This window comes from Lissotriton vulgaris, chromosome 7 (genome assembly GCF_964263255.1).
Source record: "Lissotriton vulgaris chromosome 7, aLisVul1.2, whole genome shotgun sequence".
NCBI classification, from domain to species: domain Eukaryota; kingdom Metazoa; phylum Chordata; class Amphibia; order Caudata; family Salamandridae; genus Lissotriton; species Lissotriton vulgaris.
This window is the reverse complement of record NC_141695.1, coordinates 1,309,280,595-1,309,306,897: the sequence shown is the minus strand read 5'-3', so window position 1 is coordinate 1,309,306,897 and position 26,303 is coordinate 1,309,280,595.

Here is a 26,303-nt window from a genome sequence, read left to right as displayed (position 1 = left end):
CATTTCCCTAGCACTGCCACTTGTGAACTAATGCATCTCCACTGGCTACTGTTTATTTTCACTCATACATAATTGACATGTCAGTATGTGCTGCTAGCCGAGTACCGTTTGTAGTAATGATTCATTGTTATGACATTGTGTGACTACTGATTAACTCATCTGTGAAACTAAATAAAGTTTGGGACCGTTGGTCTTAAAAAAAATAAAAAAAAAAAAAAAATAGATCTTTGACCAAGTCGATACCCAAATATCTGATTTTTTCTTTATTATAAGGACTTTGATAGTTCTCATTCCAAGTCATGGTTTCTGTCTTGGACTTATTTATTAAGTAGCCCGATATTTTCCCAAATTTTGATAATGTATCCTCAGTAGCTATGAGAGCCTCCTCTAGATCAGATGGGAAAATCATGAGGTCATCGGCATAAAGAGACACTTTTTTGCGCCAGTCTTGGTATGAAAATGGAACAATATCAGGGTGATTCCTGAGGCATTCTGCTGCGGGCTCGAAGTATAAATTAAATAGTATTGGGGATAAGGGACATCCCTGGCGTGTCCACCTCTTAATCGAAATTTGGTCAGTCAATTCCCCATTTATTAATATTCTAGCTTTAGGTAAATTGTAGATATTTTCTACCATCTTTAGGATATTAATTCCTACATCAAACTTTTTTAACACCTCGCTTAAATATATCCAATTAACTCTGTCGAACGCTTTTCAGCGTCAACAGTAATTATGGACAGAGGTAGTTTCTCGCTCATAGCTATATCCACTGCTCCAATGAGCTCATGAGTTAATTCTTGTAGATTTCTTCCAGCAACAAAACCTTTTTGATTAGAGTTAATCAAGGTGCCTACTACTCGTCCAAGTCTCTTTGCCATTATTTGGGTGAAAATTTTATAGTCACAATTTAATATAGATATAGGGCGATACGACTCACATTTCTTAGGGCTTTTACCTGGTTTTAGGAGGACTGTGATAGTTGCATCATTCCACGACTCGGGAGTAGTAAATGTTACTCATCTGAAATCCAATGCTTTCCTTACTGTTGCCCTGTATGGAGTGAGAATAGTAAACTTACCGCTCCAAAGTTCAACACGTTCCCTACTGTTGCACTGTTTGGAGCTGGAAAAGTAATTTTACCCATCCAAAGTCCAATGCTTTCTCTACAGTTGCGCTGTTTGGAGTGGTCATAATATATTTCACTGCTTCAAATCCAAATCATTCTGTACCGTTGCATAAACTAGAATGAGAATAGAGGCCCATATTTACCATTTTTTAGTGCAACACAAAGCATCTTGCTCCTTTGTTTGAAAGGAAAAGGGCAGGAATGCACCAAATTTTCAATTACATGGCGCATTTCTGTCCTTTCTTAGTGCTAACGCACCTTTGGCTGCCTAGCGCCAATGCAGGCACCCTAACGTCATAGTGAGAAGGTGCCTGCGTTATAAGGAGGATTATTTTTGTGCAGTTAGGGACACTTTCCTGCACATTACAATCCTCAGAGGCATTTTCCTCTTTTTATGTGTGCTGCCGAATGCAGCACATGTAGAAAGAGGGAAAAACAAAGAGAAATAAAGACATTGCTCCTCGTTACACCTGACCTGGGGAGCAGTAGCATATTGATGCATTCCCAATGGTTAAATCTGGGAATGCACCAAAATCCATGGGCGGATGCATGGGAGCACCCATGGAATAACTTCCTGAGGCAGAGTATCACAAGGCACTGATTTGCGCTCCCTTCTATTACTACAGATTTATCAAGCCATGGAAGGCGGCCTTGCGTGGCTTGATTAATCTCACTTAGGTTTTGTGTTGCACTTATGCCCACTTGTGTGGTGCAATGTCAACCCAAAACCTTGACAAATCTGGCCCTGAATATTTAATAATCTTAGATTCCAATATTTATAAATATCTTAAATGTATTACTATGAATACAATTATACATATATAAATACATTTAAAATATTTAAAAATATATAATGTAAAATACATATTGTTATTAATTATATTATATACATTACCATGATAATACATTTAAAATATAAAAAATAATTTCAAAAATAGTTTCTTTCGGATAGTATTTGTACTTAATATTACAAGTATTGAAGCACGATATTGTGGGACACAATATTTTTGACACAATGTTTTGGTAACGATATTGCTTACCACGATATTGTGTCAGTGATCTTCATCCACTCCAGGCCCATCATAAATACACTGTATAATGTACAGCTGATTGCCTGTATAGAGTATGCCAGTCAGCACCAAAGCCAGAAAAAGTATTTTAATTAATCACATCTAAGAAGTAGATTTATTAAACAGTGAATTGAGTTGCATGATAACTTCCTATTGAGAAAGGGAATTTTACATCTGTGCATGTAGAGGTAGAGATTTACATTGCCGTTAGCCCCATAAATAGGCAGGAAAACATGCGAAAAGCTGCAGCTTTCTATGTGTAGTACTTAGAGTGTCATATGATGTTTTTAAATGCTGACATTTCACTAATGCCATTGCATAAAGGTACATAGAGAATAATTAAAAATTATACGCTGTTGAAAGGCAACCTAATGTGCAAATGCACATTTTTTTAACACCTTCCCCTAAACCTTCACCAAGTTTAGGTGTGATTCATTCTCCTTCCCACCCTGGGAGTAGACTTATTTTAATTATTTGCTGGAGTAAAACTTAAGTCATATTTAGGGCATCATTTTGATGCAGGACAGTCGGAGAGCCGCCCGACACCACGGCGGTCTGGGATCGCCTAACAGGCAAGCGGCGGTCTGACTGTTTAATTAAGATGTGGCGGGTGGCTTGCGGAAAAGTGCTTCATAATTCTGCAGCTTGTGCTGCGGCACTGGAAAAGGGCAGCAACACAAGCTGCAGTGTTATTGAGCCATTTGTGAAAATTCATGCACCGTGTGTCAGACACTATGTGGTGCCTGGCACATGGTACATAAATGTGCATTGGGCACTGCATGTGCCCCCAGGGTCACATTACAATGACCCAAGGGGACGGGGCACTGCTTGGGGCCCCCAAAGTCCCTTTCCAGCTGGCTTTTCATGGTGGTTGGACCACCTTGAAAAGGCAGTCGGAAAGGGACAGCGCCTCAATTCAGGATCACAATTCCGACTGCCGCCCTGTCAATATCAGTAGATTCTGTCAGAAGTGGTGATCAGTCCCCCAACCATCAATGGTGCGACCGCCTGCATCTTAATGCGGAGGTCAGATCGATGCCCTGTATGTCAGGCGGACTGCACCGATCGCCTGTCGGTAGCGGTCCACCCAACATCATAATAAGTGCTTTGTTGTGGAAAGGTGTAGGATAGAGCATATCCATGATCTAAAACTCACAGGTCAAACCATGCATTAATCCTCCAACATTCACATTTGTATGGGGTTTAATAATGTTTATTTCTACACACTTCCAATCGAAAATTACACTATGGTAAAATCATTTATGCCTGACAGGTACCCCTTTGTGGATAGAGTTAAGGCATAACTGAAGCCATTTATAGTCTTATTTGTAGATTTATGACTGTAAATGGCTTTATAGTTGCGACCAAGTGTGTATATCAGGACCTTTTGCTCATCCAAAATTTCAATTTTGTTTTCAATTTTGTAAAAAACTGACAGTGTTTAAGCAATGCTGTGCAGTTAAATATGGGTGAGCTGTTTTTCCATTTGCCATGTACACATTTTGCAATTTGAGCCTACATTGAAATGCTGTACATTTATCATTGATACATGGGGGCCCATTAGCATGGGGGGGCGGATCGCCACTGCTGGTTGGGTGGTGGCGATCCACCCGCCAAAGCACCCCGCCGGACAGATTTCTACCCTCTGCCACATTAGCATGGCGGGGGGTACCGCGGAGACGGAAAGATGGCCCGCAGCTGTTCCGCTGGAAGGCAATCGTCACGAATAATATGGTGGCGGTGCCTTGGAGGTACCGCATCCATAACATGATGTGGGCGGTGTTATGCCTTTCCATGGCAGAGACTCCACCATGGAAAGGCTTGCAGGAATCGCTTTGGGGGCCTGTTGTGAGCCCCTGGGGGGCGGCACTTGGGGGGTACCCATGGTACCCCCTACATTGGCATACACAAGGTGGCAGGCACCTCGCAATGCCTGTCACATTGTGCATGCCAATGCACAACATGCATTTTCTACATTGTGGCGGCTGCTGCTTACAGCACCGTCCGCCACAATGTTGAATATGCGGGATGTGACCACCAGGGTGACGGTCGTATCCTAATTGGCGGAGTGGGACCGCCTCACCACTGGCGGCCGGTCCCTGCACTGCTAGGGTGGCAGACGGTCCGCCCGCCATCCTAATGGACCCCATAGAATTGCTAAAAAGTCAACTAAAGTAAAACTTTAATGATTGAGTCAACTGTGCTTCTGACTGTGGAGTTATGAATTCTGGCCTCAGTCAATGTGACAAAAACCTGACCTAATCCTGAAAGTAAAAAACTTGGGCGGTGATAATTGACTACAATCTGCCATTGAAATTGCAGATTAAGGGACTAGTCTAGAGTTTGGTGGACAGGGTAAACTGGACAGGGTAAGCTATTGCATTTGTGATGTAGCACCGTGCCAGCCAAACCGTCTGTTCACCCGCCACATACAGATGCCTATTTCGATGTTGATCGGGAAGGCTTCAACCGAAATCAACAGTTTTAGTTACGATCGCCTAATTTCAATGTAGGCGGTCGGAATTGAAACTGGCCGGTCATTCAGGCTGGCTTCCGATGGGCTCAAGGAGCCCATCAGCCAGTCGGAGACAGGCCCATAATCCCAACGGCATTTCCCCCGTTGGAATTACGATGCTCAGTTTCTGACCGGCTTTCCATGCCTGTCTTTCCGACATGGAAAGCTGTCTGAAAGTGAGTTTGGGGGCTTCTAGCAGGGCCCCCTTCTTTTTGCGGCCTCTGTTTGGGGGCCCAGGCGGCACCTATGATGCCCCTCTGTTAATCCCTGCACCGTGTGGCAGGCACCTTGAGATGACTGCCACACGATGCATGGATGAACACAATCAACCATTTTTTTATGGGATATTGTGATACACCCAGTTTATGGCTGCAGCACAAGTTCCCATAGAGAAATGGGAGTATGCAACTGCCCCATGTGTGGTTGCATTGTAAATGTGGTGTCTGGACCGCCGACCGAAATTCGGAGGCAATTGTGACTGACAACGAAATCGAGCCCAAAGAGTCAAATATATTGTTGTCAAGGCTGTGACGTTTTAACTCCAGCATTTTATTCCTGTTATTTCTTAAGATAGTGGATATTTTTATGTAAAAATAACTGAAAATTGTTGTTGCTTTGTAACGAATGTTCTAACATTTGCATCTGCCGTCTGTCATAAATATGCCTTATCACAATAAACTTTGACTGACCCTTTCCTCTCGTATTGCCTCCACTGAGACTCTTTATATCATCCTAACTGGGTCCTTAAAACCCTCTCTCTATTAAACAATCATCAACAATGAAAAGTCAATTCCAGAACCTGCTCAGCAGCTCATCCTGGTGGTTGCTGCATGGGCAACTGAGCCTCAAATATGCCAGTTCTTAATTTGTAAAAATATATTGTATTTCTTAGAATTATTTTGGTGGGCCCATGTGTTTTTTTTTCAGAAGCCAGCGCTGCTGAATCTTGTAGTTGCCGAATGCTAAGTCCTTGCTTCCGCCTCATACTAAGTGCCTAATTTTAGCAGTTGGTTGCAGGGGGGACCCACTGCGACTTTTTGGGGGGGACCGGCACTTATTTTTTAACAGACTTTCAGAGGGCGAAAGAAGGAGGAAGAAAACGACGGTACAACAATAACAATGGGGGAAAACAGGAATAACAAAGTACCTGCAAGAGTGAGATAAAGAGGCAGAGAGTGTTTGGTGAGGGATGAAAGAGGCATGAGGTAGAATCAAGAACCCCAACCTTTAATAATGCCAGCCATGGGCTTCATAGCAAAACTTTGGAGCACACCAGTTATTTAGTAACATACAAAGTACTGCGCATACCTTTTTGATCCACCACCCGACAGGTTTCGCCTCTTTATCACACTCTTGGAGGTTCTTTTTCATCCCTTCTTCCTCCCTTTGGCCAATGTTTTTTGTCATTCTTTTCCTTCTCCTTACCCCTTTTTCACCGTCTTATTAGCAAGCTCATGTGTTATCCTCATTTTCTTTCTCATTTTCTCTTTAACGCATTGAGAAAGCATGCACATGCTTTTGTTGCTCCTAAAGGTCACTTGAGATACGTTACTTCTTTAGGAGGAAGTGATTTTTAACCAAAGATCCCACATCGTTTACTAAAGCTATTTAGGTATTGAACAATGGTGCAGCTACCAATTATGTATGAATTTACAACTTGACAGTTCTGCAGTGGAGGCATTTTCCATGTTGATTTAGGGTCTCAAGCACCTTTGGAGTTGCACTGTACAAGGTTGCTATTAGTTTGATCTAATACAATTCGAAATGACTCTCAAACCCTGCCCTTGAGATGGGTAACTGAGGACAAGTGAACGTCTCCTTTGGATGAACATCAAAATCAACATAATTAAAGGGGATGAGCTCAAGTAGGTTGTGTATATTTGCTTTTCATCTGGGCAAAGTAAATGCCAGACTAACTGGCTGCCAGATAAAAGATCATTCTGGAACATTTGGGACCATGGCTGTTGGATAAGGAATGACAGGTTGTGGGCTCATCAGCAATACTAACTGGCTGCCAGATAAAAGATCATTCTGGAACATTTGGGACCATGGCTGTTGGATAAGGAATGACAGGTTGTGGGCTCATCAGCAGTCATGTCGCTGATGCGCTCTTGCATTTTATATTTGTCTGTCTTTTTTCGTTAGCCATAGATAATGGCTAACGAAAAAAGAGCTCCTCTATATTGATACTTCTTTTATACTTTTGAATATTAGCATAGAAGAACTTGAAAATAATCTCACAGCATCAACTGCACAATCTATACACACACGATCAAACATGCATCGACAATCACACCCCAAGATGGCCGAAAGGGAAAGAGCTCTGCCCACGAGCTCCTGAGGTAAGGGATAGCCATCGGCTTTAAATCCCTGCTTAACCGAACCCATCGTCCCTACCGTCTAACACAAGCGGTATGACAAGAATCTACACAAGAATCTACACATGAGAAGGAAAAAAAAAATCGAAAGGATAAAGGGCTCATCGATACCTTTACAGCGTGAAAAACCCTGGTTGTTGCGTCCCTCATCTCTAGCTTCGCCCGGTTGATCCGGGACTGCAGGGCGGGACGGATCACATCTGATGAGTCCCCCGTAGCTGTGAGCTGATGCTACAGGAGAAGTGGAGACTGGAATGCAAGAATAAAATTGAGACTGCCTATTGAAATCCATTGTCTGCAAGATTCGAGGTCCCGCGTTGCTAGCTCCCTGCCGACGATCCATACCGGTGAGTAGAACAGACCACTTCGGCGAAACCTACGGGCAGAGACTGCTTCACGTCCTCGAGGGGTGCCCCTGACTGCAAGGATCGTTCATTGGACATGATACAGATACTGGAGACCTGGTGGTAAAATGGCCGGCAAATAAATACCCTTTATTTGACCTTCTGCCCCATCGTCCCAGGACAGAAGTTAGCCGCAGTGGTCTTTTTTGGGGTGAACTGAAGGAATGGATGGCCTCGAGAACGGGGCTGCCAGAGGCGTGGGGTACGGCTACTTGAACCATCGCTACAGGCCTGCAACACCCCTCTCACGTAGAGTGTAAGAATCGGCTCGCCTCGCCACCGGCTGGGTCCTCGCTGCCGGCCCTGACATCATTCGCATCGCATCGCGTCTGGATCCCGGGAGGAAGATTAGTTGTACGGACGGGCTGTGAGTGACAGAGTTCTGTCAGCTCATTTGCGACCTCGGCACTTCCGCATCTCTGCAGTGCCTCAAAATCACGAAGCCCGAACCCATGGAGTGAGGCTCTGTTTGTCTGGTTGTGTCCCGTGCAGTTCCTGAATACCAGAAAACCGGAATACTGCTTGCGTACTCGGCACTTTCCACATCGTCACTGTGCCTCACAATCACGGAGCCCAGACCCCTGAAGTGAGGCTCTGCTTGTCAGCCAGTTTCGCCCACGGAAAACACCGGAACACCCGGCCTGCATAGTGTGAGTTGACACGCACTTGTGGACCCTTGGAGGGATGCTTGTTTGTTTTGATACCCGGGCAGGTTCTGGATACCCAACTGGACAAATGTGAGTACACACGCACTAATTGATCTGGTCACAAAGATCGCTGTTTTGATATTTTGTTTTTAATTCTCATTTTGGAGAAACGTGACAATAAAGAAAGTGTCCTTTGGCCACAGAGGGAAGCCATTTCACCCCAAACCACTACCCCTAATTACAAGGCAGATTAAAATGGCTGAATCTCCTAAATCCAGCTGCCTATTTTTTACATAGATGAGGACTCCCCCAAACCCTGGCAGCCATCTTGTAATGGCTACTACCCTTATCGCAGCAACCTCTTACAATTAGCCCCCTACAACAACAGTGGCCATCTTATAATGGCCCAAACAATGGGGTAGCCATCTTGTAACGGCTAACCTATACTTACTTTCAATCTAAGTTTCGATTCACCCAAGTTGATTGTCAGTTGCCAACACCCACTTAGAGGCAGCTATCAGCGCCCATCTTGTAGCGTCCCTAACTAATCCTGGCAGCCATCTTATAACGGCTATGGTATATATAATCTCAATCTGACATAAGTTTCACTTACGTTGATTGTTAAGTCCCAACTCCTTCTTAGATGTCACATTAACCAATTGATAACAGCTCTCAGAACTTTCGTTACTTTACTGTCGCTCTTCACTGCCCACAGTTAATCTCTCATCATGACTGGACCAATCATGATACTTGAAGGAAACAGTACCTACTCAATTCAATACCCGCCTACTCTTTCAAAAAATGCCTCAGAAACCTTCAAACACAACCTCCTAAAAAAAAACCCGGATACCTTATTCCTGAATCACTCCTCCAATGCCAAAAAGGCATTATAATCAATAACCTATTATTTTTCACTAGAAAATAGCCAAATAGAGATCGGCCTTTCACCAGCTATTATCCATTCAAGACCATAAAAACATTCCCTACGGAACTAGAATTACAACGAGCCCCACGCAGAACCTTAGAGCCGCATTAAATATAACATCCTACAAAAATGGCACTGTTCTTATTCAAGCAGCGAACAAAGACCTAGATCTCTTCGATAAATACTTTTCCACACTAAAAATCCACACCCTTCGCTCATTTTCCGCCTCTCAGGTCCTTACCACCACCACCACCCCTTCAGCTACTGAAGATCAGAGACCACCCAGACATGATGCTAGAGTCACTACCAACTCCCCGAGGTCAGCACACACTACATTGACACCCTCTGTCACCTCACGCAGCACCTCTCCTCAACCCCTTCCCTCACAAAGAAGCAACACCAACTCGCCCTCCTCTCCACACAATGCACGGACAACCCCTTCTACCACAAGCAGCACTCCTCGGGTCCTTAACACTACCCTCTCCGCAACCTCCGATCAGGAGGAACATAGATCCCTATCTTTCAGAACTGCTGAGAGAAGCAACAATTCCATCTCCGTATCTTGTACTGCACTGCCACCCTCAGCTTCTTCAACACCCTGCAGCACGCCTAAGGACCCTACTACTACCGCCACTGCACATTCTTCTCCGGAAGAAAAATGACCCAGCCGTGCACCCAGATACAGTGAAAGAATTATGAACAACTCACCCTCATTAGGAGGCACTGCTCTATCCTCCTTAACTAGAACTACCATGAGAAGCAACATTAATACCACTCCCTCTACTCCCCATATCCGGACTCCCCCACAGCATCAACAGTCGGAACAAGACTGTCTCAAAACCTCTTACCGCACCTCTAGAAACCTACAAAACTTTATCCTAGAAGTCAAAACCATCCTACAACTTGCTGAAAAATCGCTGTCTTAACTTAAGTATCTTCAAAACTCGCTAAAGACATTCGACAATGTGATCAAAACTATCCTTCTGCCTCTAGATAATCGATACTTGCGCACGCGCAATCTCGACAATTCCTTTTCGGATCAGGAAATACAATCTTTGTTAGGGTTGTATGAATCTACATCCGACTATGTCTTAGACAAAGAGGAATACGCTATTAACCTAGTCGCCATCCACCCATGCAGAACATCACATCCAATCCATAGAGAAATAAACCGAATAATCTTCACTCTATAACCCCGAACCAAAATAACCAGGAAACCAGTTTAACAAATTCTTCTTACAAGTTTTCTTGCCTTCTACTTAACTCATGCTCAGCCCCTAAACACGCCTCTGACATTGCCGACCTCATCCTCAGCCTGAAAATGGACATAATTATCCTTATGGAAACATGGCTCAAGGAATCATCTTCACCATGCCTTGACCTTCTGGTCCCCCCAGATTACAACATCTTTAGATTAGACATACCTAAAAAAAATAGGCGGAGGCTTAGCCTGCATACATCGATCTGACCTTGCTATCTCAAAATTTCACTCGGAACCCCTGGACTCCTGTGAATACCTTGGAATCTCTGTGACCTCACCAAGCAAACACACCCTTTAAATTACATATACTCTACCATCCCAACATAAGTTTCACAGAACTCATCACGGCAAACTCGTCCCCCTACTCGAATGACATATTCCTTGGTGATTTCAATCTCCACTGGGAGAACACTCTGGACAAACAGGTCAACACCCTTAAAACATTCCTTATTGACCACTCCCTGATCCAAGCTGTCTCAGAGCCCACTCACTCAAAAGGTGCCGCGCTAGACTGGCTCATCTCTAAACTAAACTCTATTGAGCCGATGTCGATTACCCCTTGTGACTGGTCAGACCATCACATTATCACCTTCCAAAATCCCATCCTGTAACAAGAAAAACCTTCCTCAATAAATTAAACCTAAACAATGGATAAGAGACAAAAATAACATCAACTGGAACGAGCTTACCTCATAATGTGAGAAGGCTCTTATCCCTTCCAACAACATAGAACATCTGCCCTCACTGATCACTATAACCACACGATGTCCAAAATATTGGACCAAGCTGCACCACCTAAACTCAAAAGAATTCCTTACAAGGATAAAAACCCATGGTTCAGCGAAAATCTGAACAAGGAGAGACGCAAACTCAGATCAACTGAACGGAAATGGAGGCAAAACCCTCCCCCACTCAGCTGATACTACTTCGAAAAGCAAGGAAATTATACAATAAAAGTATTCTAAAATCAAAAAAAGACTTCTTCAAATTAGAACTGGAAAATGCTAAAAATAGACCAAAAAAACTCTTCGAAATTCTAAATCAACAATCGAACAAATTGGCCAAATCTTCTCTCCTAACAGCATCCTCACAGTTAAGTAGTGACGAATTTTCCACATTCTTCACAGCAAAAACTAATTCCCTAAAACTTGAACTCAATAAAGCAGCAACCAACTTAGCCACACCAAAGAGAAGTCAAGCAACTAACCTGGTACCACATAAACGATCTCCACCCAAAAATTACTCTCACTGGTCCAATTTCAAATCTTATGATATCAATGAGATCACCAAAATACTACCAACTACTAAACTCAACAACCACTTCAATAACCCTGTCCCAGCAAAGTGCCTGCCACACATCTATCATATCATATCCCCTCTATGGACCAAGATCATTAATGCCTCGCTATCACAAGATCTCATCCCGGACTGCATAAAATCTGGTCAAGTTACTCCTATCCTACAAAAACAACATCGAGCAATTCTGACCCCAACAACTTCAGACCAGTAATCAACATTCCCATGCTAGCAAAGGTCTTGGAAAAATGTGTTCAGCAACAACTGAATTTACACATCACAAACTTCAATTTATTGAACATCCACCAATCGGGCTTCAGACCTGGCCATAGCACTGAAACAGCCATCCTACATATAGTAGATGATGCTCTCTTAGCTCTTGACAGCAATGAAACATGCTTACTAATCTTGCTCGACCTATCATCTGCCTTTGATAGGGTCAACCACGACAAACTTCTAAGAAGACTAGAAGACAGGATGGGCTTTTCTGGCACAGTCCTTCTATTGTTCAAATCCTTTCTGGAAAATAGAACACAATCATTCATGACCGACAAGATCCTTTCTCCTTCTTCTCCTAACCTTCTAGGTGTACCACAAGGTTCTACCTTGTCACCCACTCTTTTCAACTTATATGTCGATCCTCTCACTGATCTACTACAGCAGGCGAGCATCTCCTACCACATGTACGCGGACGACACCCAACTTTACATTAAAATCAACTCCAGAGAAGAGATAAAGTTAATGAATCTAGCTCTTGAAAAAAACGTACAATGGCTAACGACCAACTTCCTCAAGCTAAATTCACAAAAAACGGAATTTCTTTTAATCTCCCCCCCAATAAAACACAAGAAATAAAGGAATGGACCAAAATGATCACTGCTCTGAATTGCACACCAACGTTGGTGGACTCCACAATATCTCTTGGTATGACATTGGATAAGAACCTTAACATGCAAGCTCACATTAACTTGTTGGCCAATAATGGCCGCTTTCACATCAACTATCTCAGAAAAATGAAGCAATTTATCGAGATCCCTGACCTCAAAACGGCAGTGCAGGCCTTAGTCATCTCAAGGCTAGAGTACGGTTGCTCCACCCTCTCAGGTCTTCCCAAAATCTCTACCGTTCCCCTAAAAGCCTGTCTCAATGCCGCAGCAAGACTCATTACAGGATCAAGGAAATTTGACCACATTTCACCACACCTGAAGGCACTCAACTGGCTACCCGATGAAGCTCGTATTCACTAAAAGATTGCTTGCATTACTCACAAGGCGCTACACCACAACACCCCGTAGTTCCTAGCCCAAAAACTTACACTATCTGGGAGAAACAGACACTCTAGGAGCGCAGACAATCTTCTCCTGAAACCCGCAAGGTTCAACAAGACTTAAAACTTCCAACAGAGCATTTTCGGGAGTGGTGCCAAGAATTTGGAACTCTCTTCCGCCATCGGTGTGGAGTGCAAAAAAACGATGGATTTAGGCCGAGATCTCTGTACTGGGGTGAATGTATGACATTGTTCTGCATTCTGTCCATCAACTGTTGGTTTTGCATTTGTCACCCCGAGTGGGATGGGTATGCTCAGACGTGAGTCCCAGGCTCTCCACACCACTGGAGTCAAGCTATCCAGGCTGATGAAGGCTGATAGCCAGAAACCGGTCCTTGGATGCTTGATTCCGGTCTGGGAAAGACATGGCTTGGTAGTTCGGACTGGACTGTTCCCATGAGGCACAGTGTCAGAGCTGATTTGCATATAGCCAGTGTCTAACCCAGGGTGGTGTGGAGTGCATAAAAACGATGGATTTAGGCCGAGATCTCTGTACTGGGGTGAATGTATGACATTGTTCTGCATTCTGTCCATCAACTGTTGGTTTTGCATTTGTCACCCCGAGTGGGATGGGTATGCTCAGACGTGAATCCCAGGCTCTCCACACCACTGGAGTCAAGCTATCCAGGCTGATGAAGGCTGATAGCCAGAAACCGGTCCTTGGATGCTTGATTCCGGTCTGGGAAAGACATGGCTTGGTAGTTCAGACTGGACTGTTCCCATGAGGCACAGTGTCAGAGCTGATTTGCATATAGCCAGTGTCTAACCCAGGGTGGTGTGGAGTGCAAAAAAACAATGGATTTAGGCCCAGATCCTTGTACTGGGGTGAATGTATGACATTGTTCTACATTCTGTCCATCAACTGTGTTTTTTGCAATTTTCACCCCGAGTGGGCTGGGTATGCTCAGACGTGAGTCCCAGGCTCTCCACACCACTGGAGTCAAGCTATCCAGGCTGATGAAGGCTGATAGCCAGAAACCCGTCCTTGGATGCTTGATTCTGGTCTGGGAAAGACATGGCTTTGTTAAAAAGGGGTTTCAAAGACAACCAGTAACCAAAGACCCTTTTTTGTTGCCCGGCGGTATCGCCTCTATGACCCACCAATGTTAATCAATGAAGAAGCAGGCGCTGGAGACTGGAAGGCAGGAAACGAGGATTTTATTCTCTCCGGAGGAGAACACATCAATTCAGACAGCAAGTATCGTCACGAGGTGCTCTAACCACATCTCTGAGGCCTGGCCTCTTATACTAGGGTTTATGACCTTTATTGCACGTCACACATTCTCGCAACATTTTGACATTTGAAAGAACATCCTCGGAATCTCCCCTTCAGGCCCGTTCCCACATACATTTACAGTTGAATTCCCCACCCCGGTCACAACAGGTGATGATTGTCGCGCAGCAGGGCATTCCGCTGATTCACGGAATGCATGGGGTTGATCGGATCTCATAGGGTGGGGGCTTTGATCGGCTCGAGGGTCTTTTGATGGGGAGGGGAAGCTTCCTACTGTACGGGGTAATAAGCAGTATCCGCAGGGCCAGGTGGCGGCCTGGGAACAGGGAAGACAAACGGGGACACAGGAAAAGGGGGTTTGCATCAAAAGGGTCTGCGACCATGAAAGGAATGAAGGGAGGTGTCGTGCTGGGAACAGGATGGGATTCTGTGGTGAAGCTGCGCTGAAGGGGGGTTTATGACCCAAGGCATGAGAGAGCGGGGGTTGCCAGTGTGCGGGGGGGATGCTTGCGAGGTTAAGAGAGAGAGAGACGCGCTGGCTATCAGCGAGGGGGAGGGAGGCCATGGTGCTCAAAATGGCTGCCGCTTACGCGCACGAATGGGCTCGAAAAGGGGCAAGATGGCGCCGATAATGTTCACCAGGTTTGTATTAATTTTCCACAGTCCTCCCTTTAACATTTTCAAGACATCTTGCTGGCCTATTTCCTATCTATACCTATATGCAGCGATCATAAGTAAGGGAGGGAGGACTTAGGCAAAGGAACTGTACATTTACATCATATTATAAACGTCACATTGAAAAATCTCATCATCTAGTAAGCAGGTTCATCGTTAAGATGGTTGTAGAAAAAAAAATCATCGTAATGTAATATCAGACTAGAATTACGTAGTGAGGGCGTTGGGTACAGATCATAGGTACTTATAGTCATTCGAAATAGGAGCTGGTAAGTTATCATATAAGTAAGTCCTTTTTGTATTCGGCGGGAGCATAGTTAGTCCAATGGTGATTGGGAGAGAAAGGAGATACAGTAAAAAATATCAGAGTTCTCGTTGTCTTTTGTCGTCTTCTGTCGGCACTGTTGAGCACCTGGATTACCTATCAACAGAAATGTTCATGTGGATTGAGTCGTTGGGGGTCTGCGGGTAGGGGTGCATTTTGTTTGGTTTTCGTCAGACCTCGTAGGAGAAATGCGTTACGGTTTTGGAGCAGGTGCATCTTCTTCCGTAACGCAGAGCATAGATTTGCAATGAAAAATGCAATTGTTCCAGAATTGTGAGATCTGTTTGTTTCTTGAGTCTCTGTGGTGGGCATTTCCTGTTGCTTCCATCATCTTCGAGGCGTTCAGCAGCGGGTAGAACCACATACTTCGTTCATCTTCTCTTTAGAGGCGACCCTTGGTGGAGTTCTAGGTCACCGTTCTAAGATTAACATAGTTCGTGGTCTACTTAGTCGGAGCTCCCTCCCTTCTGACGCAGGGAGTACTCTTCTCTGGGTAGCTCAGTAGGATTTGGAGGAACTTGGAAGTTTAGGTGGAAAGGTGTGGGTGTGAACAGTCCTTATGGTAGGTCGGAGGAGGAGGGGATGGAGCAGGGCCAAGTCGGGAACAGATCAGGGGGTCGGAGAGTTTGCGACAGGCGGGTCCGTAACCATGTTCAGAGAGCGGGGACTTTTTTTGGCACACGTCGATCATAGAGCAGGGGCTTCAGGTCAGCCCTTTCCTTAGCTTTGTCTGAAACAGTGCCCCGTCCTGCGACTCCTTACTGCTGTGGTCTCGCCTCGGCCTCCGTCGCTGATGTTCCACAATCCGCAGTCAGGCCGCGTGCTCCCACATCCGGTCTCTTTCTCCTCCGACAGTGATACCCTTAAATGAGTTTTGAAAAGACAGTCTTTAGAGATTTTGCAGAAGAAGGTAATTACATAAATCTATTTCTCTCCCAACACCAAGCAACTGGGGTAAGCACTCGCTACATTTGAGATTTTTGCGGCTAACGTATAAACAATTGATGATGGGTTTGCTGGATTCCTTACAACTTCCTTTTGTTGGCTAATTCTTTGGCGCTTTGATGATTATTACGTTCATTTGTAATAGGTACGAGGTCTGGTACTCATTTATTGCATACGTCTATTATAGTAGATGTCAGTTCTTCTGGTAGAGACCCATTTCCCTAGTACGAGTCTTGCAAGGCTAGGCTGGTCTTCAGGGCCTTGTATTTTACGAAAAAGTGCAACGTGCTATTCACCACAGTCTGATAGGCATCCTTCTGAGGGGTGAACATAGGCTAAACAAGTCTTCATTACATCAAAACATCTTATTTTCAACAAGGCTTACTGCAACAAGTTCTTTCGATTTTCGATCTAATTTTTAACTTTGCACACATCTTTCTAACTTTCTATATAAATCCTCGCAACCTGGTTACTACAAAAACTCGGGGGGTGGTTTGCGATAATTATTAAACTTATCCTCGGGGAAGGTGGGATCTTATGGAAAACAATTAGGAACACAGTGAATTGGAGCAGGGGGCGTTTTTCAGGCTCTCGTTCAGGGCAGCTGATACCAAACTGGGGGCATTTTGGGAAGACGGGGGTGTCTCGATCATTCCTTACTGTTTGGGGTATGGAGACAATTTGGAATGGGGATGGTCGCATTACCACAGACATATTTTATCATAGAAGCCACTGACAAATAGTTCCCTGGTCGTGGGTCAAATTTGGAGAACCTTAGTTGTCTTACCTGTCCTTTTCCTTTTGGTCAATTTAAATTTCATCCATATTTTAGTAGAAAAGGAGAGGTAGTAACGTGGTACCGATACAATTTTATTTAGGACAAATTTGTGCAAATACTTGTGGTATTTGGGGCCAATCAGGAGGTGCACCAGGTTCGTCAATTAGGTGCCAGTCGCTAGGAAGAGGGAAAGTGTGGAGGGGTGAAAGAGTGAGAGAGAGAGAGAGAAAGAGAGAGAGAGAGAGAGAGAGAGAGAGAGAGAGAGAGAGAGAGAGAGAGAGAGAGAGAGAGAGAGAGAGAGAGACAGACAGACAGACAGACAATAGGCCAAACAGTACACGTGTGACATGGAGAATGACCGTGTATTGTTTGGGCTATTCAGTGCGTTACCCAACGTTAGACGTTTTGGGTCTAGGTTAGGATGTAGAAAGCATGCAGTTTTGGGACGGAAGAGCATTAGGTCAGGTACAGAAAGATCGTGCATTGGGTAGGGCGTCTTTTTGTGTCGTCTTGCAGCGTTAATCCGTTTTCATGCATCGGGCGTGACGTGGCTCCAGATCCTTTACGGTACCCTAATCAGGACCCCAATGTAATCTGCAGAGAGAAAAAGGAGGGAAAAAAAGGGGGGGGAAGGTGGGGGAACAACATTCGAACACATCAAATGTGAGGGCACGAAAAGTCCTTTACTTACCGCATACTCGTACTTATCTCTTCGGGATATAATCCTTAGGGTCTTGGTCTCTGAAGTCAAGGGGGGGGGCGGACAATGTGATAGATGGTTCATGGGGGGGGGTTCGAGGATGGCCTGAAGGATCGTGTGTAGGGAAACGCTAAAAAGGAATCAGAGGTGCCTAGCGTGAGGTACCCGGTTTTGTAGATGTATCCGGCCATCGGGATCCTTAAATCATTCCCAAAGCTGTGAGGTTCTAAGGCAGATCAGTTCTTCGTTTAACCCGGTACCTTAGTACCTTTGACCACCATATCTTTATAACATTTTATCAATCACACCGCTTTACTTTACCCATTCTCAGACGTCGAGGTCCTTCTCCATACGTTAGTTCCTGAGCTTAGTCGCATTTTTTTTTGGAGGCAACGTATCATACCTTCGACTCGGTCATCAATCCAGGGCCGAACAACCATTTCTTCAGATAACCTTAAAAAAGGAGCAGAACGGTTGCGTACAGAAAAACCCTCCCACCGATACCCGCATTTACAAAAGTATGCGATGCCTATTCATAGTTTTTAAGACCTTTATTTGTATAATCATTCAGTACGTAAAATGTGAGAGCGCAATCATAATTTGGCCTGACATGTCGATGATGGAAGCACATACAGTAGGGGGTTATTTTGTGGCACAAGAACATGTTAAAAAACCTAATTAGTTATTTGCAAGTAACTAAAAACATTTCATTGCGTGACGAGGGATCAGGGGCATTTCAGTTCATAAATGGAAACACAGTCAAGCTCATTGTAATCACATTTCCTAGATGTATACCGTGGGTGTGCATCATGAGCGACATTATGTACCAGTTACAATAAATATCAAAATAAATCGTTCGTTGAAATCAACATTTTTACGGAACCCCTTTCAAATGTTCGCCAAGTGAACCCTCCTCCCTTTTTCATCGAGTGCGCAATGGTTCGTATATATATATCTTAGTACATCAAGTTTCATTAGCTAAGGAACACCACGAGGCATCTGTTAGTTCCTATTGATACCGGCGCCATTTTGGGCGAGGCCGGTTTAGTCCGGAAGTAGCATCAGGGGCAAAAAAATGTCCCCGACGATTGGCGGTTGGACCAGGGTCCCTTTCGGCAGTTCAAAAAAACTGTGCTAACAGAGGGGCTGGTGGCGTGGACCGTCAATCAAGAGAGGGAGGGGGTAGAGTCTTTCTTACCGGGCCATGTTGATGTTCAGCCGGAACTTACTCGAGTTCGTTAGCCCATAATGTTCCTGGGTGGTTCAGACGGAAGCTGATGCAGACACGAGAGCACCGCCATCTTGTTGCTGTGTCGTGGTTATTTCATTTGAGATCAATGCAGCTGTTCCTCACCGGAAGCCTGAAGGGGCTGAGGGCTCTTGGGACTTTGGTAGAATCTTCAAAGTCGAGGGGATGTTTGTCGATGGTGGGGGCTTGCGCCCAGGTGGGCAAGTGCCCGAGTTGCAATTTCGGACAAAGTTACTCCAGCGGCCTAGACCCGCCTTCCGAGGGCCCAAACGCCATTTTGAGACCCTGCGGTAGCCGCCCGTCGTCGTATCTATCAGGAGTGGAAGAAACTTCTTGTGGTGATGAAAGACAGAACATCATGCTGTTGGAGCAGGACATTTTGGTTCGGGGCGCCAGGGTGCAGCAGTGGAGCCTTCATCTGGGGAGGTGAGGGAGGCTCGCCCGTGCCGTCTCCCTCTCCCGGCGCATCCCACGCCGTCCCTTTTGAATCAGGGGTGCACATGATGACCACCCTACACCCCTGATTCCGACTCTTGGGGGACCATTGTACATCCGGTGCTCCGTAAATATGCCCGTCGGACATTGTATGTCCTGTGCTATGCAAATATACCAGTCGGGCATTGTATGTCCTGTGTTGCGGAAATATACCAGTCGGGCATTATATTTCCTGTGCAGCGTAGGTATATGGCCGTCGCCCGGCTGGAGGACATCGGCGCCGGACCAGGGCAGGGGAGCCTCCTACCTGTGGAGGCGGGAGAGGCTCGTCCGCGTCGCCTCTCCCTCCCTGCCCACCCTGCATCCGTTCGATGGAGGAATTCGTGATGGCCGGACCAGGAGATACGAGGGAGGGGGTCATTTGCATCCGCCCCCTCCCTACTCGTGGCCCGGGGGGCGCCATCTCTGGAAGGGTAGTATGGGAAGACCATTTCATTGCCTGCTTTGTGGAGCCTCCAGTACCTTCTCGCCAGCGATCTCTTTTGGCCCATGGCTGCTGGCAGGCCCCGCCCCACACGTGCTATGTGTTTCGGATGGGCGGGACCATCGAACTGTTACATTTCGAGGACTTCCGGAGTGAGCATAATACGTTTTATATTTCTCCTATTAGTACAGTTTGTTTTAGAGAGTGTTCTACTAGTTATTCTATTTACCGTTGGTTGTGTGTTTTCTTTACCGTAATTAAATCCTAAGTTATATAATAGACGCTTGGCTTCCTTGAGTCCTTTCTCTAACGGGGGTTGTTTACACTGGTCTGTAATTGTGTTTGGTTTTCAGAGTGGGGGAGCAACAGAGAGCAATCAGTCCCAGAACTCTAACATGTCGTTAAAATTGGTCTGACGAAATCTGTGCCATCGAGCATAATCAAACGGGGTGGTTCTGTCTGTCCTGTCTGCACTAGTCTGATTGGTTTTTATCTCGCGCCTTTTCCCTTTCTGTCGGCCTGTCCTTTCTGTCGACCCTCCGTTCTTACCTATGCTCTGCAGAGTCGGGCATTGGGCTTTCCAGTGCCCGAGGCATTTACAGAAAGCACATTGGTTCTGTTTTAAATCTATTCGTCCTGTGCGCAGTGTCGGGGGATTACCTTCGGGTCGTTGTGTCCCGGGGTTGACTTGTCGGCACATCCCTTTACACCGTTCTTTTTTCATGTCTACTCCTCGGGACTGTGCCATCGCTGGCCCTTCCCTTTGCCTACTAGACGTTTGAAGGGTTGTCCGTCGTGTCCCTTCACCTTTTCTGAATTCGTCGCCTTCCCTTCGTCGTGTGGCTTCTTTGCGCCACATACCGAGACTATCGAGCATAATAGGTGTTGTTTCATTCCTACGAAGGGCTATTTCTACCGTTTCTATTTTGTCAAGATCAAAGGATCCTCTCAGTGGCCACTGACTTTCTCGATCCTTTTTCGTATATTTATGCCACAGCTCACTATAGGCTATAGCGATCAATCCATGCTTCATGAACATGTCCTTATTAGGGGTGCCTTCCAGTGGAGCCGGATGGTTCATCTCTAATAAGCGGTCCGGGCTAAACAGGCTACTAACCAGTGGGGAGAAGACAGGCATGACGGATCACAATGGGATAATAGTCAGCACTACCTATCTTATCGCTGCGTGCAAAGACTAGACAGAATATTTCTATTCTACGTTGTTTGCACGTAGTGAATACCTCATGAACCAATCTTGAGCAATCAATGTTAGGTCAAAAATAAAAAATCAATATGGTCAATGGGGAGAATAAGTAGGCTCGCAAAGGTTCGCGTCACCTACCCTTTCACTATCTGCAAAGAGGGGACCTATTCTTCCCTGTTTGCAGACAGAGAATCTCCAGAAAACAATCTATAACAGTTAATCAATGGGGGGAGGGGGCAATTGTTCAATGGGGGAGAAAGATAGGTCCGACGGGTGCGTACCTATCCTTCGCTGTTTATAAAGGGAGAGCCTGTTGTTTCTCCGTTTGCAGACAGTGAATCTCCAAATAAATTAACAAAAAGTAATACTAGTATTTTCTCATCAATTATCAATCACTTTCAATTATCAATCACTTTCGCAGTTTGTCGTGTTTACACAACCTTACCCGGACCGCATGGACAGTTTCTTGTCTTCCGAATCCAGCGCCCGATCGTCCTCTTCTCTTCGTACTTCTCGTGGCACTCCTGATGGTTCCCAGTCAGGACCGCAGATCACTCGGGAGAGGTCTGTTCGGAACCAGTGAAGTTCGGATGATCGGCTGTCAGACGAGGGTCTATCGGACAGGGTACCTTCCGATCGTTGCAGTCGTTCACTCTGTCGTCAGGACCTCTCCCACTGGATCCACGAGTCGCTGATGGGCCCCACGTTTGGGACGCCAATTGTTAAAAAGGGGTTTCAAAGACAACCAGTAACCAAAGACCCTTTTTTGTTGCCCGGCGGTATCGCCTCTATGACCCACCAATGTTAATCAATGAAGAAGCAGGCGCTGGAGACTGGAAGGCAGGAAACGAGGATTTTATTCTCTCCGGAGGAGAACACATCAATTCAGACAGCAAGTATCGTCACGAGGTGCTCTAACCACATCTCTGAGGCCTGGCCTCTTATACTAGGGTTTATGACCTTTATTGCACGTCACACATTCTCGCAACATTTTGACATTTGAAAGAACATCCTCGGAATCTCCCCTTCAGGCCCGTTCCCACATACATTTACAGTTGAATTCCCCACCCCGGTCACAACAGGTGATGATTGTCGCGCAGCAGGGCATTCCGCTGATTCACGGAATGCATGGGGTTGATCGGATCTCATAGGGTGGGGGCTTTGATCGGCTCGAGGGTCTTTTGATGGGGAGGGGAAGCTTCCTACTGTACGGGGTAATAAGCAGTATCCGCAGGGCCAGGTGGCGGCCTGGGAACAGGGAAGACAAACGGGGACACAGGAAAAGGGGGTTTGCATCAAAAGGGTCTGCGACCATGAAAGGAATGAAGGGAGGTGTCGTGCTGGGAACAGGATGGGATTCTGTGGTGAAGCTGCGCTGAAGGGGGGTTTATGACCCAAGGCATGAGAGAGCGGGGGTTGCCAGTGTGCGGGGGGGATGCTTGCGAGGTTAAGAGAGAGAGAGACGCGCTGGCTATCAGCGAGGGGGAGGGAGGCCATGGTGCTCAAAATGGCTGCCGCTTACGCGCACGAATGGGCTCGAAAAGGGGCAAGATGGCGCCGATAATGTTCACCAGGTTTGTATTAATTTTCCACAGCTTGGTAGTTCGGACTGGACTGTTCCCATGAGGCACAGGGTCAGAGCTGATTTGCATATAGCCAGTGTCTAACCCAGGGTGGTGTGGAGTGAAAAAAAACGATGAATTTAGGCCCAGATCCTTGTACTGGGGTGAATGTATGACATTGTTCTACATTCTGTCCATCAACTGTGTTTTTTGCAATTTTCACCCCGAGTGGGCTGGGTATGCTCAGACGTGAGTCCCAGGCTCTCCACACCACTGGAGTCAAGCTATCCAGGCTGAAGAAGGCTGATAGCCAGAAACCGGTCCTTGGATGCTTGATTCCGGTCTGGGAAAGACATGGCTTGGTAGAACGGACTGGACTGTTCCCATGAGGCACAGGGTCAGAGCTGATTTGCATATAGCCAGTGTCAAACCCAGGGTGGTGTGGTGCAAAACGATGGATTTAGGCCCAGATCCTTATACTGGGGTGAATGTATGACATTGTTCTACATTCTGTCCATCAACTGTGTTTTTTGCATCAATATTGGGAGCATAAATATTCATAACATATAAATCATCTGAGCCATTGGACAAGCAAAAGATCAGCCATTTGCCATCTGTATCATGTTCAGCAGTAATAATAGACAAGCCAGAATTCTTGGAAATCATGGTTACAACCCTGTTCTTTTTACCAGCGGCTTCAGAACAAACAACATCCAGAACCCACTCCTTTCGCAAGAGCAAAGCTTCCTTAAAGGCAATCTTAGGGGCCCATTATGATGTCGGGTGGATTGCCCCCGCCAGGCTGGCGGTAGCCACCGCCAGCCTGGCGGGGGCAATCCGCCCGACATCCGCATTTGTTTTCCACCGCCATATTAGTATGGCGGGGGGGACCTCGGCGGATGGGAAGACCGTCTGCTGCTTTTCCGCCCCGGTTGCCTTGCGGCCATGGCGGAAAAGGAATAATATGGTGGCGGTGTCTATCAGACACTGCCACCCATATTATTATGGGCAATTGTGGATGCCTTTCTGTTCTGGCAATGCCGCCACGGAAAGGCATGCGGAGAATCCCTGCGGGGGCCGTTGAGGGCCCCCAGGGACTGCAGGGGGGTGCACATATGGGGTACCTATGGTACCACCCATCAGTTCCATGCACAGCATGGCAGGCACCGCGCGGTGCCTGCCATGCTGTGCATGGAAGGGCACAGCATGCTTTCCTGCCATTGTGGCGGGCGATGCTAAGCGCACTGCCTGCCACAATGGTAGGAATGCGGGATGCGCCCGCCACTTGGCGGGCGCATCCTAATGCTGCCGACGGGACCCCCGCCCTATTGGCGGGCGGTCCCTACTACCGCAAATATGGCGGGCGGGCAAAGTCCGCCCACCATCCTAATGGGCCCTTTAGTCTCCTGAAGAAGAGCAATATCACTAGATAAGCTTTTGCAGTAGTCTAGGATCTTGGTTCTCTTAACCGCATCGATGCGGCGCATTTTCCCGCTGTGCGCTAAGCGCAAACGGAAACCTATGCGTTCATGACGAGCTCAGCTCGTCATGAGCGTGCAAGAGGTGTACCTCATGACAAGCTGAGCTCGTCATCAGCGTCGATGTGGTTAACAGGATGATTCAATCCACAAACATTAAGAGAGATTATGTTTAGGCCAGACATAAAAAGACATGACACCAAACAAGTACGAACATCTGATAACAGAGAAAGGGAAGACTATGCAACCTGATAGCAGGTACATGAATAACTAAACAACAGGAAAAACCTAAAAAATGAACCGCAGCAGGAGTCCCGAAAGAAGAAAAGATAGAAATAGGAGAAGAAAGGATGAGAGAAAAAAGAAGAAAGAGAAAAGATGCTCTAAAGACAAGAGGAGCATGTAAAAAGAAAATACCCACCAGGGGATGTCTTTAGTAGACAAATTGCATGGGGAGAACAAACGTGGAGGCGCAAAGACAGAGGCCACCACTACCAGTGCAGACCACTCGGGAATAAATACATTTGTCATTAAGCAACAGAACTTAAATGCACATGAATTCTACATTAACAACATTCTAATAGGCTCAGAGAATAGATATTCCAAAAACTACTAAATCTAAGAGTAAAAATAGTATATTCAGGTATCAAGGATACCAATAAAAGAGATATGTCAATAATAGGCTAAGGCAAAATTTTAATAAGGCATCATAACTAACAATAATAAATAATAATTATAACAAGCTAAGGTAATAAACGATTAAGTTATAATAAGTAACTAAAATAGATATTATAAATAACAGGCTAAGGTAATATTGAAATGAAGCATCATAAATAACAATAATTAATATCAGAAAGAACAGATTAAGGCAATATTAAGTTATGGCATCGGAAAGAAAAATAATAGATAATATAGAAAGCCTACGGTGATATTAAGGAAAGGCATCCTAAATAGCAATAATAGACATTATAAATAGTCGTCTAAGGCAATATTAAATTAGGGTATCATGAATAACAATCTTATATACTATGAATAACAGCCTAAGGAAGTACTAGGTTACGACATGAAAAACATAACAATAATACATAACAATAATACATATTATGAATAAAAGACAAGGCATGGTAAATGATCATGAGTGATGCAATAAATAATAACGTGAGGCATTAAAAATGGCAATATAATACGTTATAATTCATAACCCACTAATATGTCCAACATTATAGAAATTGATAGCAACTGTACCATTATAGACCATGTATTGATCTCTGCAAATATTTTATCTTTCTGTTCCCCTCCGGGGATAGAAGACTGATTATTAAGTGATCACAATTGTATTACCATGACCTTAGCTGTATGGGACAAAAGTGGCCCAGTAGTTCAAACAACGATTGGCAATATAGCTCCATGTAGATCTAATGGTACTAGGATAAAGTGGAAAGGGGTAAATCCGGACAAGGTAGATTTTCAAAAGTCTGGATGTTAATGTCGAATCAGTCCAGATTTTAACACATTTTTGTAAAATTAATGGAATTATTAATAGTATTATGACCACGACCAGAATAGAGGATGGTTTAACCATGCATGCACTTACTCGCTGAATCAGCTAAATCAAGCACTGTCCAGTAGGAATAGGGATTTGGTGCTAGTTAAGAATTTAAGACTGGCCTACAAAATGCAACTAAACCAGAGAATGAAAGAGCTTCAAGAGGAGGCATGGGATAAATTAACAATGGCTGCGGATACATCTAACAGCCAGCTGTTCTGGGAAACAGTTAACTTACGTTTCCTAAAAAATGAGGAGGTTCCTGAAATGACATCTCATGTCAGTAGTGAGGCATGGTTTGCACATTTCTCTAGTGTTTTTAATCTAGGAAATGTAACTACAATGGATCCTGGGGATCCACGTATCTGGCCAATTCTACCCCTAAATATTACATTAGTGGAAGTAGAACAAGGAATTAACAGCAGCAAGGGAGGGAAAGCACCTGGCCCGGATGGTGTTCCAATAGATGTGTATAAAGTCATACCTACTCTCTGGGGCCCCATTTTAAATAGAGTTTTTGATGCCGCTGTAATGGAAGAGCCCCCTCTACGTGGGGGGAATTGGGCTGAGGAAAATGGGATTCTAACACAGTCCCAATATGGTTTTAGGAAAGGGCGGGGAACCCTAGAACAGTGCATTAATTTGGATTTAATAATTGGTAAATATACACATGCAAAGCAAGGGTCCCTCTTCCTATGCTTCGCTGACCTTAGCAGCGCATTTGATTTAGTGGATCAT